Genomic DNA, 15,155 nt, shown 5'->3' on the forward strand with positions numbered 1-15,155 from the left:
AACACAGGCTATCACCGGATTTTCATTCTGCCATTGTCACCAACTCATTACCCCAGGAACTCAAGGGAGGTTTTGGAAGCATTTAACTGTTTCTCCAAATTGATTTTTCTTGTTGTTGTTATGTTAAGAGATGCAATCACCAACCACCCTGAACCAGACCGAGCCCCATCGCAAGAGCAAGAGCGGTGCCCGTGCAGATGAGGCGCAGATGAGCCTAGAGGTCCCAACTGAGACTCTAACACTCACCTCTCCCTTTATTCATTCCCCATCTGAAATAAAAGGCCCCTGCTTTCCCATGCTTGGGGAGAACCACGACTTTGGAAATGATTCCGCATGGCTTCCTATTTGCTGCAAATATATTTAACTTTGTGTGACAACTACTTCTGGTGGAGAGTCTGATTTTAACTCACCAGGAAGCAAACTCCCTTTGGTTCTGTAGCACCATCACTAGTGAGTGTAAGAAGGAGGAAGGTAGAAAGAAAGGCCCCTTCTGAAAGTTGCATATGTCACTTTCACATACCAGTGGTCAGAACTGAGTTACATGTCTAAGCTGGCTATAAGGAGGTCACGGGCCCAGTTAAAAACCTGGCTCATGTTACAGCCATCATACCACCATATGAGGACAAGACTGGGAATAAAAAGAAATATGCTAAGAGTAGTAAAGTGAAAAGATGGAAGTCTTTGCGTTACTGAACTAACATCCTTGAGTTACTGAATTACCCAACACTGGAAACATCCTCTCTTGAGAATTCTTGCCACGTGAGTTGATAGGCACTTTATACTTCATCCATGATGAGTTGGATCTTCTGTAACTTGTAGCCAATAGACTCCTGTGTGATAAATCTCAGGCAAGACAGGGTGAAGATGCTGTATCCACCCTCTCCAGTTAGTCCATCCATGTGATGAGCTAATTTTTTTTTTTTGCTCTTGGGATTCTTAGAGATTAGTCCCTTGGCAAAGCTGATGTCCAATCAATCCCTCAGATAGTAGGATAATAACAGCAGTTGTGTCTTAATGAAGCAAGCAGAAAGTTGAGGGAAATCTGTAGAATTCACATCAAAATCTGTGAATGTAAAACATCACATTGGGGCCTGAATTATATACTTTGCCACATATATGTAGAAATCACTGTGATGTTCCTAGGTTGGTGGGGTCTCCATTTTGGTTTGACCTTGAAAGTTCTACTGTGTGGCATCCTGGTTCAGTACTTGTCTTATGGAGTCCGACAGACAAGGGCTTCAATTCCAATTCTGCATAATATTTCACATATGACTTAATCTCATTGAGATTCAGCTCCTCAATAAAAATATGAGACTTGATGACTGCCTATTTCATTGCATTATCATAAGATTAACAGTTTACATTTACTGAGGTTTTACAGTGTGCCAGACACTGTTCCAAGCAAGTTACAAATGTTAACTTTTAAAGAAGGAGGTACATGTATTATTATTCCTCTTGCACAGGTGAGAAAATTAAGACAAAAATGAGGTGAATAACTTGCTTCAGGCCACTCAGCTGCTAAGAGCTAGAGCGAGGATTTGACTCCAGGCTGTCTGGCTCTAGAATGTGAGCTCTCTGCCCCCTCTCTGTTTAAATGAAATATTGCCTGCAGAGTGTTTGGCACATACGCATGCAATAAATGTCACTTATTATTTTTATTTTGCATTTTCCCATCACTTTATTTTGACTTCAATGTGGGAGAGGTGATTATCCAAAGATGTGAATTATCCAAGGATTGTGATAGTCAGAAGCAGAGGAAATATTAGATTTTTCTGAGTGGGAGTAGGGTTAAAGAGTCCTAGCACTTGAACCAGTCCAAAGCAAGAAACAAATGTCCAGAAGCCTTCTCTGCTCCACATCTGTTTTTATTTTTCAGTTTATCAGCCTGCTGTTTCATGACAGGATTTTGCAATATTCAGCTCCCCTGGTGACTTATAGGATATCAAGGGAAGAGAGAAGAAAGAAACGCTTTTAGCCAACTTCAGCTTTTCCTTCCTTAAAGCTGGAGATAAGCTCTGGCTGGACACCATGAGGTTGGTTGAAAAGGCCAATTCATGCATCTCCCTATTATCAGCTCCAGAGGGGAATGCTGGCTTTACCAGTGCCCAGCACTGGCGATAGTCCTTGTCCCACAGGGTCAGGATGGTGGTGTGTGAAGATAAGACAAGCTTGTAGCTGAGGACTGCCCAGATAGAGTGCAGTCCTTCTCTCCTGGGGAGCAGGTGTGGGCATCTTTGGTAGATGATATCTGTGTCATCACATCCAGGTCGGGATTTGACGAGAACATGAGGAGGCATGAGTAGAGGTACATAGCTGTTGGGTTTATCTCCTGCAAAACCAGCTGCTCTTTCATAAACTACAAGCAGGGAATGGCCTCCAGCCTTTGCTTTCTTATAAGAATTCATATAATCCATACCAAAAGCTTATCTAACAGTCAACAAGCTCTCATTAGGGATGAACAGCCCATTTTCAAGTTGGTATTAGGATCTTTAGTCAGGCTTGAGAGGTAATGCTCACCTTCCACAAAACTTTTATGAGTGGTTGCGAATTGCTGACAATGATTCTTTCCTAAACTGAGAAAAATCAACTCCAGATGTTTGCCTTCAACTGGAAGAGACCAAACCAGTGTCTCTTCTACCAGGAAAGCTGTCAGAGTGATATAAGAAGTGACTCCAGCAACTGTTCTCCTGAACCGTCTCTGGAATTCAAAAGTACATATAGTCCCACTTCCCTGTTCTTTCATGTCTTTCATTGAGATGCCTTACATGGTTTCTCCTAGGAGGTACGGAGTAGAGATTTTGAAGAATGGAAAACAACTATGCTAAGCTAAATAAGTCAGAGGGAGAAGGTCAAATACAGTATGATCTCACTCATAAGTAGAAGATAACAACAACAACAAACAACCACATAGATGCAGAGATTGGATTGGTGGTTACCGGAGTGGAAGGGGGGAGGGAGGAGGGCGAAAGGGATGATTAGGTATATGCGTGTGGTGATGGATTGTAATTAGTATTTGGATGGTGAACATGATGTAATCTATGCAGAAATAGAAGTATAATGATGTACACCTGAAATTGATACAATGTTATAAACCAATGTTACTACAATAAAAAATAAATAAGTAAATGAAAATAATAAAAAAAATACGAAGGCAAAAAAAAAAAGAATGGAAAACATTTAGGTGTCTTAAAACAGTCCATTTGGCGAGTGATAGTTTACAAACAGACTACTAAGAAATGCTATGTCAAGATTGAGGTCAGATTTAGACTTGTCATATGTTATGATAAAGAGGCAATTATCTGGTTAATTCTACCCACAGAACACAGGTTTACCCAAATAACACAGATGTTTTAGATGAATGAGGTCAATTTGAATGCAAAATGGTCAAAATACTTGCTTGGTTCTGTTCATTTGGTATGTAAATAGGAAGATGAGAGTCACACAGGGGAATTCACATTCAAATGAGAAACTGTATTATAAACCTGATTTACCATAATGGATAAAATATTTTTCACAAGAATAAGCATTCAGCTTCACAAAAACCACTACTTCTAAACCATTCAGCTTTGTTATCACTCCATTTTTTTCCAGATTTCCTCATTTTATCACATTATATTGGATTCACCATTTCCTAATGAATTTCTCCTTCACTTAAAACTACCTTTTAGAATAAATATTTTTTAATACTATAAACTTAGAATCTTTAATGAATGGTGAGCTACTCTAAAAAGAAAAACAGACTCACATTTGGGAAACGAGTATCCCAAATGTTTTTATCTTACAGCATTTTAAAGATGTTATTCCACTGTCTTCCTGCTTTCATTGTTTCTGTTGCAGAGCTAGTGGTCAGTATCACGGTTGTTTCCGTGAATGCAATGTGCTTGTTTTTTCTTTAAGATTGTTTTTTCAGCCATTTTATATTGATGTACTTAGGTGTTTTTGTTTTGTTTTGTTTTGTATTATGCTTGGAGTTCACCAAGGTTCTTGTATCTTTGGGTTGAAGACTAATCAATTTGGGAAAATTCTTTATCAAAGTCAATTCTAAAATAACTCTTACTTCCTTTTCTTTCTTGTTTCCATTGTCTCTTCAATTACATATCTATTGGACTGTTTATTATTATCTTATGTCTCTCACATTTGTTTCTGTTTTGGTTTTTTTGGCTTATTTTTTTTTCTTAATACATTTTTTTCTCCTTGTTCTTCAGTTTGGATCATTTCTACTTACCTGTATTGAAGTTCACTTATCCTTTCTTATGCAGTGTCTAGTCTGTTGTTAAGTTTATTTGATAAACTTTTAATTTAAGGATGATATTTTTCAGTTCTAGAGTTTCCATTTGATACTTTTTTGAAAGGATTCCTTTTCACTATTGAAATTCTCCATCCATATTTTCCTTCATTTTATACATATTTTTTTTCTTTTTTCTTTAACATACTTATATTAGTTATTTCCAAGTTCCACTAGCTGATTGCAACATCTTAGCCAATGTAAGGCAGCTTCTCTTCACTGTATTTATCTTTTTCTCATTGTTTGATATTGCATGCTGGAGATTTTTCTACGCCTTTCTGGCCAAACTCCAGTCTTACCCTCCACTCCCTCCACTGCATACTTAGAAAAATTTTATGGTTGAGGTCCAATGGGTAGAGAGAGGCAGCTTTAATTTTAGGATTTCTCTAGTTTCAGAAAATCCATTCCAGTCTGCATGGCTGTTAAAATTTCAATTGGTTTTTCCTCACTCTAGCAGAGACCCTCTGCCTTTGTCAGGCCCAATACCCTACCAGCATGTATCCAGCCAGTGAGAGAGCCCCAGGGAGAAAGCATCTTTTGATCATTGCTCACCCAGGAAGTGAGCTTCCTTTGGGATTTAGTTCCTTCATATTTCTGTGCATTTACAGATAGAAGATGTCTGTTGTTTATATTATTGTGATAGTTGTCGTAGTGGCAGGATAAATGGCTGGTATGACCCTCCATACCAGGAGCTGGCAAACTGCAGTCCAAATATGGGCCAAATCTGTCCTGTAGCATGGTGTTTTACAGTAGCAAGCTAAGGACTTTTTTACATTTTTAAAGGATTGTGAAAGTAAGCAAACCACTAAATAAAGCGTATGCAGCAGATGGTACATGACTCACAAACTCTATCCTATTTACCACCTGACCTTTTACAGAAAAAGTTTACTTATCTCAACCTACATCTTAATTGAATTGCTAACATTGTCTGTTTCATTCGTTTTCATTCTGCTATGCAGCAGAATCTAACTGATACAAACTTGCTGCCAACATTCTGGGAGCCAGTGGGGTGGAAAGCTGAGAATTTAAACATTTACAGTACAAGCTTATAATAAGTACCTATTTCCATATGAAGCCCTCATTGTAACTGATGTCTCCCAGGCCAGAGGCCGTTTGGTTTACTCACTCCAGAGATGTACCTCCAATATTCAACTGAAATGCTGGAGGTACAATCTCCTGGCAACACAGAATGGCCAGAGCATTTGATTGTCTAACTATTCCTTCTTTTTTAAACTATTGGCCAATTCCTCTGTGGTAACCCTTCCTTTACCCTCATCTCAAGAATTCCTTTCGTTACTAATTCCAGATTTGGGAGGAGGTTCTGCAGTGTACATGAGGTTGGTTCACAGCTTTTGTCAATATCAAATTAGAATTCAGCTTTTTTGATCTTGAGAAGTCAGTTATTGCTGTTGTATCTTATTTTTATACCCTAACATCCTAATGCTGTTCCATCTTGACACATTCTCTTTATTCTTGCGAGATTTGGTTTTCTTCCTCCTCTGTTCCCTTTAATTATTACACTGGGGTTTCTGGAGTGAAGCATAGGCTGTGCATCCGTTCTTCCTTCCATCTTGAACCATATTTAGCTTCTCCTTTCACAGTTTGTGCAGAAGAAATTTACATAGGCAGAAACATTTAAATCTGAACTGAAGGGCAGACATGGGCCATGGCAGAGCAGCAATAGCAGTAGTATTTCTTGTGTAGCTATTCCTATAGGAAACCTTAAGTGAACTAAGAAAGCTGTAAACAAAATGTACTCTGCCAAAACGATAATGCAAACCACATTTTCATTAAAATCAAATGACAATGATAATTATGCATTCCTTTGCTAAATTGACTTTATCCCAAATTGTAGATAATAACTAAAATAAAGTCAAATAAAATGTTGGCATTCATTCAGAAGTGATATTACTACAGTGAAAGAAACACTGGTCTACTGTTTCTGTCCTAACTCTTCCTCCATAATTTGGGGAAGACACTTAACTTTCTGAGGCTCACAGAATGAAAAAATTAAAGTCTTTTATTTTATTATCTTCAAGGTCAATTCCAGCTTTCCAAATACATCATTTGTCAAAAGAAAACATGAACTTGTTTCAATGTTTCAGTATAAAGAAATCACCTTTTGCTTTGGTAATAGAATCATCACTAAGTTTTGTACCTTTGTAAGTATTTAAAAAACATTTCTTGTGCATATGTAAATCCTCTTTGTACAGTTAGGTAGAAAAAGAAATGTTAGTCTGTCAATTCTATCAATTCAGGCCATTCACCAAATGAAATCAACAAGAATCCCAGAGATTCAAAGTATCAGTAATTCAAATCCTAAAATAATCCTCTGATGGTAAGACGATCGAGTCTTTTTTTTCCTTAAATAATTGTTACATTTGAAGTCATTAGAGAATCCTAGCAAACAAAACTAAAAATACTACTAAAGAGGTTTTTGTGCACAATTCTGGATAAAAAATGCCTGATTAAATTTTTTCTGACAGAGCTAAGTTGATTGGTAGTAGATTTGCAAGTTTTTGAAATAAGAGAATAGAGAAAGGAAGGAAGTAATTTAAGGACATGATTTCTAATTTATAAAGTCCATTTGTAATATTCTTTGGGGTAATTTGCTGATGACAGTAAAGCTTAAGGAGATATATCAAGCTAATTCATTAACTGCTCTATCTTCTTGGAGAGGATTAGAGATGGGGAGAAAGTGGTCTGTAGAATTTCAAGCACCAGAGGATTTTTGCAGACTCAGTTTGTGGACAGAACTAACAAACCAAAATGATAGATCATTTTACTGAATCATATCTTTCAGTCTCAGTGGGGTAATCACAGTCATCACCCCAGGAACAAAATTTTTTCATTTTCATTTCATTTCATTTTTTTTAATTATCTCATTTCATCTTCACAACCTATAAGAAAGATTTTATTATTTCCCTGCCTTTTACGAAGAAAATTGAGGTACGGAGAGGTTAAGTAATTTGGTTACATATTAGGAGGCAAAACCGTGATTCAAACCTAATCAGTCTGACCTCAGAATCAAATTTCATTTCTGTTTATGAGCATATTGCCTAGTTAAATGCTTTGTTTCCTGTATTCCTACTCTGTAGAGAAATTGAAAATAATTTTTTTCTCTCTAAAGACAAAAGAGTTACTTTCTAACACCAAGTCATGTTAGCAAAGAGGGATAATATAGGATAGGAAAGTGGGATAATGAATGAAAGAGGAACTGGACTATAAAGTCGAAATATTTTAAGAGGCATAGACTCTTAATACTACAACGATGGTGATTCGAACCGTTTTTCTTTTTTGTTCATTTTGCCCACAAACAAGTTGTTGACTATTTTTTGTCTTTGGTGAGGAAGATTAGCCCTGAGCTAACATCTATTGCCAATCCTCCTCTTTTTGCTGAGGAAGATTAGCCCTGGGCTAACATCCATGCCTGTCTTACTCTACTTTATATGTGGGACGCCTGCCACAGCATGGCTTGATAAGTAGTGTGTAGGTCTGCACCCAGTATCGGTACCTGTGAACCCTGGGCCTCTCAAGCAGAGCACGCAAACTTAACCACGACACCACTGGGCCAGCCCCAAGTTGTTGACTTTTTTAAACTCCAATTTCCTCGTCTTTACTCTTATGAATATTGGAAAGATCAATGACATAGTATATGTGAATTAGCCTAATATAAGCCTAGTAAGTGGTCAATAAATTGATGGTGACAGAATTATCAATTTTAGGATCACAATCTTCTCTCAAAGCAACTGGATACAAACTATGAAAAATAAGCACATGTTCTTCTTTTGAAATTTGCTCTTGAAATCTCAAAAAGTATGTTGGAGGCATCTCTGGTCTTGCTACACCCAGGGTGGTCCAGGATGCAGCAGTACACAAGTAGCAGCAACACCTGGGGACTTCTTAGAAATGCAGGCACTCTGGCCACACGTCAGACCTGCCAAATCAGAATCTGCTTCTGAGTATGATCTTCAGTTGATCACAAGTATTTTGTACTTTGAGAAGCCCTGGTTTATAAAGCTGGATAATTAATTGATGGTTTGGATAAACAAGCCGAGAAATCTAATGAGAATGCTGGATTTCTGGCTCAAATAATTGGAGACCAGCGAGTTAAAGACTTTTTTTTTTTACCATGTGTTTTGTTGCTGTTTTTTTGTTTGTTTGTTTTTGTTTTTAAGCTAGTAGAAGCAAAAGGGCCAAGGAAGAGGAGAAATTGTTTGGGAACGAGATTCTCTATTAATGCAACTGGGTTCCTGAGGTCTTCTCTAACTCAGAAGAAAATGGGTTGGAGAGCCAGCCCTGATGGCCTACCAGTTAAAGTTCGGCATGCTGCGCTTCAGTGTCCAAGGCTCAGTTCCTGGGCACAGAACCACATCACTCATCTGTCAGTAGCCATGCTATGTTAGCCGCTCACATAGAAGAACTAGAAGAACTTACAACTATACACACAACTATATACTGGGGCTTTGTGGGGGGGAAGAAAAAGGAGGAAGATTGGCACAGATGTTAGCACAGAGTGAATCTTCCCCTTAAAAACAAAAAAAGAGTAGAGAAAATGAGATGGAAAGCAAAGGTGCCTGCATCAGTCTGATATTGCAGAAGGGAACCCACTCCTTCCAAGATCTTGGAGAAGGGGCACTGACACAACTGGTTTCGTGGGTGGGGGGCAAGAAGCTGAAGAAGTTAATGAGCAAAGGTATCTAGTGAGAGAGGCAGATAGAGCTGGCATGAGGAAAGCAGTGAAGGTTTAGAGGAGTGGGTATGAAGGATGAAAGCAAGGGATAATCGCAGAAATACAGATGGCCTGAGGAAGGTAGTGAGGGCTAGGACATTTGCCACAGTGCTTCTGAGTCCCATGGTTTGTGAGGCCTGAAAGATGATGAGCCTAAGGGAAAAGCGGTGTTGCCAGGCTTCTGTTTTTTGTTGTTTTTTTCTTTGTGAGGGAGATCAGCCCTGAGCTAACATCCGTGCTAATTCTCCTCTTTTTGCTGAGGAAGACCGGCCCTGAGCTAACATCTATTGCCAATCCTCCTCGTTTTTTTTCTTCCCCAAAGCCCCAGTAGATAGTTGTGTGTCATAGTGCACATCCTTCTAGTTGCTGTATGTGGGACATGGCCTCAGCATGGCCAGAGAAGCAGTGGGTCGGTGCGCGCCCGGGATCCGAACCCGGGCGGCCAACAGCGGAGCGCGCGCACTTAATCGCTAAGCCACGGGGCGGCCCAGGCTTCTGTTTAAGTAAAGAAGAGGAGGACTCTTTTTCCAAAAGCTTGAAGAAGCAGGGCAATTATGATTGATGGAATGGGGTTTCCAAAATGTGCAGTGCCATGGTTAGGAGGCGAGGTGGGATGGGTGAGGGAGAAGGAGCCTGATGGAAGCAATTATACATATTAGAATAGGGAAAAGAGTAAAGGGGTAAGAGATAACCAAAGGCAGGGCACATTGGGCTCATGACTTATAATAACAGCCATGAAAGTTATTTGGCTGAATACCCAGACACTATGGAGATTCTAATTGCCATGTGCATTTGCTACCAACTAGCTTTGAAACTAAAGGAAGTGGTAGAATTAAAAAGAGAGGAGAACGAATTGCTTTCTGCAGTAGTACTTTAGGTTCTAAGGTCTGGAAAGTGGACCCTGAAAATTCACGTATGTTTCTATACCAGTTAGGCATCCACTTTCTAGCTATAAGGCAACTTGCTCAATTGACTTATGCTAGCCATCTGGTGCATGCAGCCGTCACGAAAAGACAGTAGTATTTGTGAAGGGTGACCTCTCTCTTTTTCAGTTCTATTTGTCACCATTTTATAATGAAGCAGTATTGTTATGCTCACTGGATCAAAACAGGAAACTAATAGAATAGGAGAAACAGATCAGTGGCCAAACTTTCCTTCCGAATAGGCAAAGAGCTGGATGGAAAGAAAAATCAAAATCAATAACAAAAAATAAAAACAAAGAACCAAAACTTCTCCTATCTCTTTGCCATCAGGGTTTTCAGAGATAAAGGAGAATATATCAAACGCAGAGATTCCCCACCCACCAAGTTTCTATCAATTAGAGACTAATTTGCTTTTAAAGGTAAATTTCCCACTGACTAGATTTGGGGGAGTAGAAAATTACAAATATTAGTCATCACCATCTTGTTGTAACTCTTTTTGATTATATTCTTTTCTTCCTAATCCCTAGATGAATTATTCTATACGAATTGTATGTTAATAGTCTCTCTACATTTTCCTTTGTATTCCTTAATACTTAATGTTGCAGAAATGGGAGTTTTGAAATAGGCTTTTGGACAGCCGAAGACATTTATGAAGCATAGGCCCTGAGGGGGAAGTAAAGATATCTGGGGTTCTGAAAAACAAGATGGCTGCATCATTAAAATATAACACAGGTTCATGACAACAAAAGAAACGTGAACATAGAGGATACCATAAAGCTAGATAAACTAGATAACATGTGTGACTTATTATCTGGAACACACCAGCCCCATTCCCTCCAAACTCTTGAATGACCTCTATTGGGCAGGCCTCATCTTAGCATGTCCATCTCTCCCCTTTTTAGAAGCACATCTGTTACCAACAGCGTCTATAAAATGGGGCACATGATACAAACCTTAAATGTAAATATTGGTTTCAGTCTTCATCCAGCCTAATTGCAAAAATAAACAGACTTTTATCAAGTTTTCCTGCAACTAGGGTTTCTAAGAATGCTTAAATAAAGCTACCACATTCCATAAACTTCTCTGGTTATTATTTGCCATCTCAAACATCATATGAGTGTGGACATCCTGTCTCTGTCCTGCCCACAGGATACTGTTCTCTCAGGAGCAGATACCCTCTATTGTGGCAGAATGTCTTTCCACAGGCTTCTGAGTCTCTTCCTCATACCACCCTATTCCCAGCATGTACTCAAACACTTTGTCATATCTCCTAATGACACCATAGAAAAGACTGAGAATTTGTTATTATATGTATATATTATTTATTTTATATAAATGTATATATAATTGTGTATTTTATATAACAATATATAATAAGTATATATTATATAAGTATATATTATATAAATATACATAATATATAATATATAAATAAATTTATACATTACATATATATATTTTTTTAAATTTTTAAAAAGTTAATTCATGCAAAAGTGAAAAACCTAAAAAGAACAAATAAATATTCAGTGAAAATTACTTTTCTTTCTGCCAACGACTTTCAGCCCCCTATTCCCCCACCCCAGATACAATCACTATTGCCAAGTTTTTATGTAAAAATCTATAGAAAGTATGGACATATGACAAAATTTGTATATCTTCTCTTTTTCACACAACTTGAATTTTATACACACTATTCTTCACTTTGCATTTTTCACTTTATCTTGGAAGTTGGTCCATATTGGTACATATAGATCCCCCTCATTCCTTTCTTGCAGCTATAGCTCCCTGTTATCCCATTTAGTGGCATTACTATTATTTATTTACCCAACCTCTATTGCTGTACTTTCAAGTTGTTTCTTAAGTCTTTTGCCTTCATAAGCAATGATGCTTACACAATCTTGTACATTAGTTTTCACACACATCTCATCTATAACCAAGTTTATAAGAATGGATTCTTTATAAAAATATGCCTACTTAAAATTTGATAACTTTTGACAAGTTGTACTTCATAAAGATTTATACTCCCTCTAAATATGTATGTGAGTGCGGTTCTCCATATTCTCCTTGATGTTGTTCTTTCTGGTTCTTACTAAACTAATTTCTGTAAAAAAAAAAAAAAGAAATTTACAGTTTTAATTTTAATTTTGAACATTTTCATGCTTAAATTTAATTTGTCTTTAAACCTCTGGGAGCTATCTGTTCTTGTCCCTTGACTATATTCCCATTGGAATGTTTGGTTTCCCTTATTGACATCTATTAGTTTTTTATAATAAGAAAATTAGCTGTTTTTCTGTCACAAGTGTTATGAAATGTGTTGCCTGTCATTTGACCCTGTTCATATAGTTTTTATTTTTTCCTTTCAGGCTGAAACTTTTAACCAGTCTTTCCAGAATTTTCAAAAGCAAACCAGAGGGGACACAACATAGAGAGTAATTTACGACTGTTACTAGATGGGGACACTGTGGGAGATCCACTTCTCAAGGTCTCTAACATTATACCTCCAATCCTAACTCCTTGCTGCCGCCATATTTTGAGAGCCAACAAAATTCCATCACGGAAGAGCGATATATACATATCTTAAGTCTTCATCCAACTTAGTTGCAAAAAATAGACTTTACCACATTTTTCTCCATCTAGAATTTCTAAGCATGCTTAAATGAACTACCATATATAATATTGATTGACTCACTGGTTGTAGAGACCAGACCTGAAATGAAAGCAGAGAGAATGGAAATGAAGTGATGCATTTGAGGGACAATATTTATAAACAATTGGCAATGTTCAGGGATGGATCAGGTAAATCCACAGAGATAGAGGAGGGAAGAGTTCAGGATGGCTCCAGTGTGGGAGTTCTCCAGTGCAGTGGCAGAGCTGCTTCTCGTGGAAAGATGAAGATCACAGATAGAGAGAAAGGCAGAAACAAATTTTTCATATAAAATTCCTTTTGTGCTTAATTATGTGATCGGTTTTATAAACAGTTTACTTACGTCAAATATTGAAAAACTGACTAAGAAAAATAAACATTTAGCAGACCACTTAGCCTGAACTATACGGACATATTATTTTGCAACAAGTCGTAGTAACCATGTTTCAACAGTGTTGAGATCCCTTATCTAATTGGATCAATTCATGAGGCCAAGTGATGGCGCACTGATGATTTGAAAGCCAGATACTGTTCTGTTGCCTCAGCCAAGTCATTTGCACCAGATGTTGAGACCTGGCTACAGAGAGAAGGCAGACCTAACAGCTGAGGGAGACCTATATTTGGCCTTCATGTGAGTTCTTACTGGCTTGGACCCTTTATTTCTTCAGAATTGTTTTGTGGCTGGGAAGAAAAGCCTCCTCAGCAAGGCTCTGAGAAGCCCATGTTGTCAGGAGAGTTGCCAGAGAATGAGTGGAAAGCTAAGAACAGCAATCTGTAGACTCTTACTTTTGAGGTTTTGACACAGAACATGTCTGAGGGCAGTATGCCATTAACTAGAACATGCAGCAAAGCACCTTGTGCTGAGCCATTTGCCTCATGATGAATAATGAGTGGGAATGCACATAAGGATGAGGCAAGAGGGAAACTTCTCTACAGCATAATCTGGCTGATGAGCTAGCATTAACGAAATTTCAACAGTATGGATATCTTGTCGCTTCAGGTTGCCCATCCCCCTTTTACTTCTTTAATAGGAAATATCACAGGCTCTAGTCTGCCATGCATACACTTTCAAGTATAAGACTCTAAAATGACCATTAATCTGTGCAGTTGGTGAGTCTAATTCTTTGTCTCCATGATTATTTATTATGGTTAACAAATGTATTTACAAGAGTGCATGCAAGAGTGAATGAGTGTGTAACGATTTGTTTGATAACCTATAAGTCATCTATCGATGCTGATTTAGTTAAAAATTATCTGAGCTATAACTCTAAAGTGAGTCCATTTAAAATATTTTTTACAAGCTCAGCCATTTTATTGCCCTTCAGCATTGATGTAGGTGATCTCTTAATTCAGAAAGAGGAAGTGAACCTCTTATTCATCTGATCTTTTGGCTCTTCAGCCACAGTGTCACTGTTTAATTTTATTCAAATTTGTCTCACAAAATTATCTACTTACTCTTTTTATCTGACATGGTGCCTGGAGCTGTATCTGATTAAATTATAAATGAGATCAGAGTTAGACCTGCAAAAAATATGGGCTATATTCTATGTTGAGCTCATTGATCCCTAAGGCCTCCAATCCCTCAGTACATACAATGGAATTCCCATTTTGCTCTGAGTGTCATGCTCCATTAATCCCTGGATCTCAAAGTGTATCTGACAAGGGTGATGTTGCACGTTATAAAATAAGATTTCTCAAACTCAGCCCATCTGTTAGTGATACAGGCAATCTAAGTGTCCTATATATAGAACATACATACATTTCCTGCATTGCGTATTCTTTCAAATATTTGCTCTTGGCATTGCAAGGTGTCCTACCGTCATAACAGACAAGTCATTCATTAAGCTGTCAGCACCTTGCTACCCTGCTCCCATAGAGGGCCCATTCTGTGCTTTCTATTTCTTGTTGGATGACCTATTCACTCATCAGGAGCTGAGCAGTTACTCTCATAACGAGTGCAACTGAGTTGTTCATGTCAACATATGTAAACCAAAGCTCTGCTTCTTTGTTTCTAGTGGTCCAACACTTGACTGGTGGAGGGCACTAATGGATTCAAAAACCAGCCTGTATTCATGAGAGTTAAGTTGGTGTCAATATGACGCAGCTCTTGGCTGAGACTTCTAAGGAAGGGGCATTAAAAGCTAAGAAGTAGAACAAACAAGTAACAGCAAAAAAAAAATGTGATTAATTGTAAACATTGTTCGAAAATCTGAAAGAGACTCAAGAAAGGCAATTAGCTACCTAGATCTATATGTTGTAACTATTTGGAATAGATTTTGTGGGACAGTACGAAAATATATTTAACCTAAAATTAAAGCATCTGATATGGCACATATATGGAAGAGGAAAATTATGAAAATTAATTTCGGGAAAATCAGAGCTAAACGTTACTAATTTTTATCTTTGATTTTGTGGTTTGTATTTTAAGAGGGCGTATGTTTATGAAAAATTTAATATTCTTTTAAAAGTTAGGAAGATAATTCATTTTTTGCTAATACAAGATTTTAGAGTATAGTCTCTGAAATATCCAAGCCCTCTCCTTATTTCTCTTCTTGATCTTTTGCCGAATCC

The sequence above is a fragment of the Ceratotherium simum genome, chromosome 16, assembly GCF_057802395.1.
Source record: "Ceratotherium simum simum isolate JZ-2026a chromosome 16, ASM5780239v1, whole genome shotgun sequence".
NCBI lineage: Eukaryota > Metazoa > Chordata > Mammalia > Perissodactyla > Rhinocerotidae > Ceratotherium > Ceratotherium simum.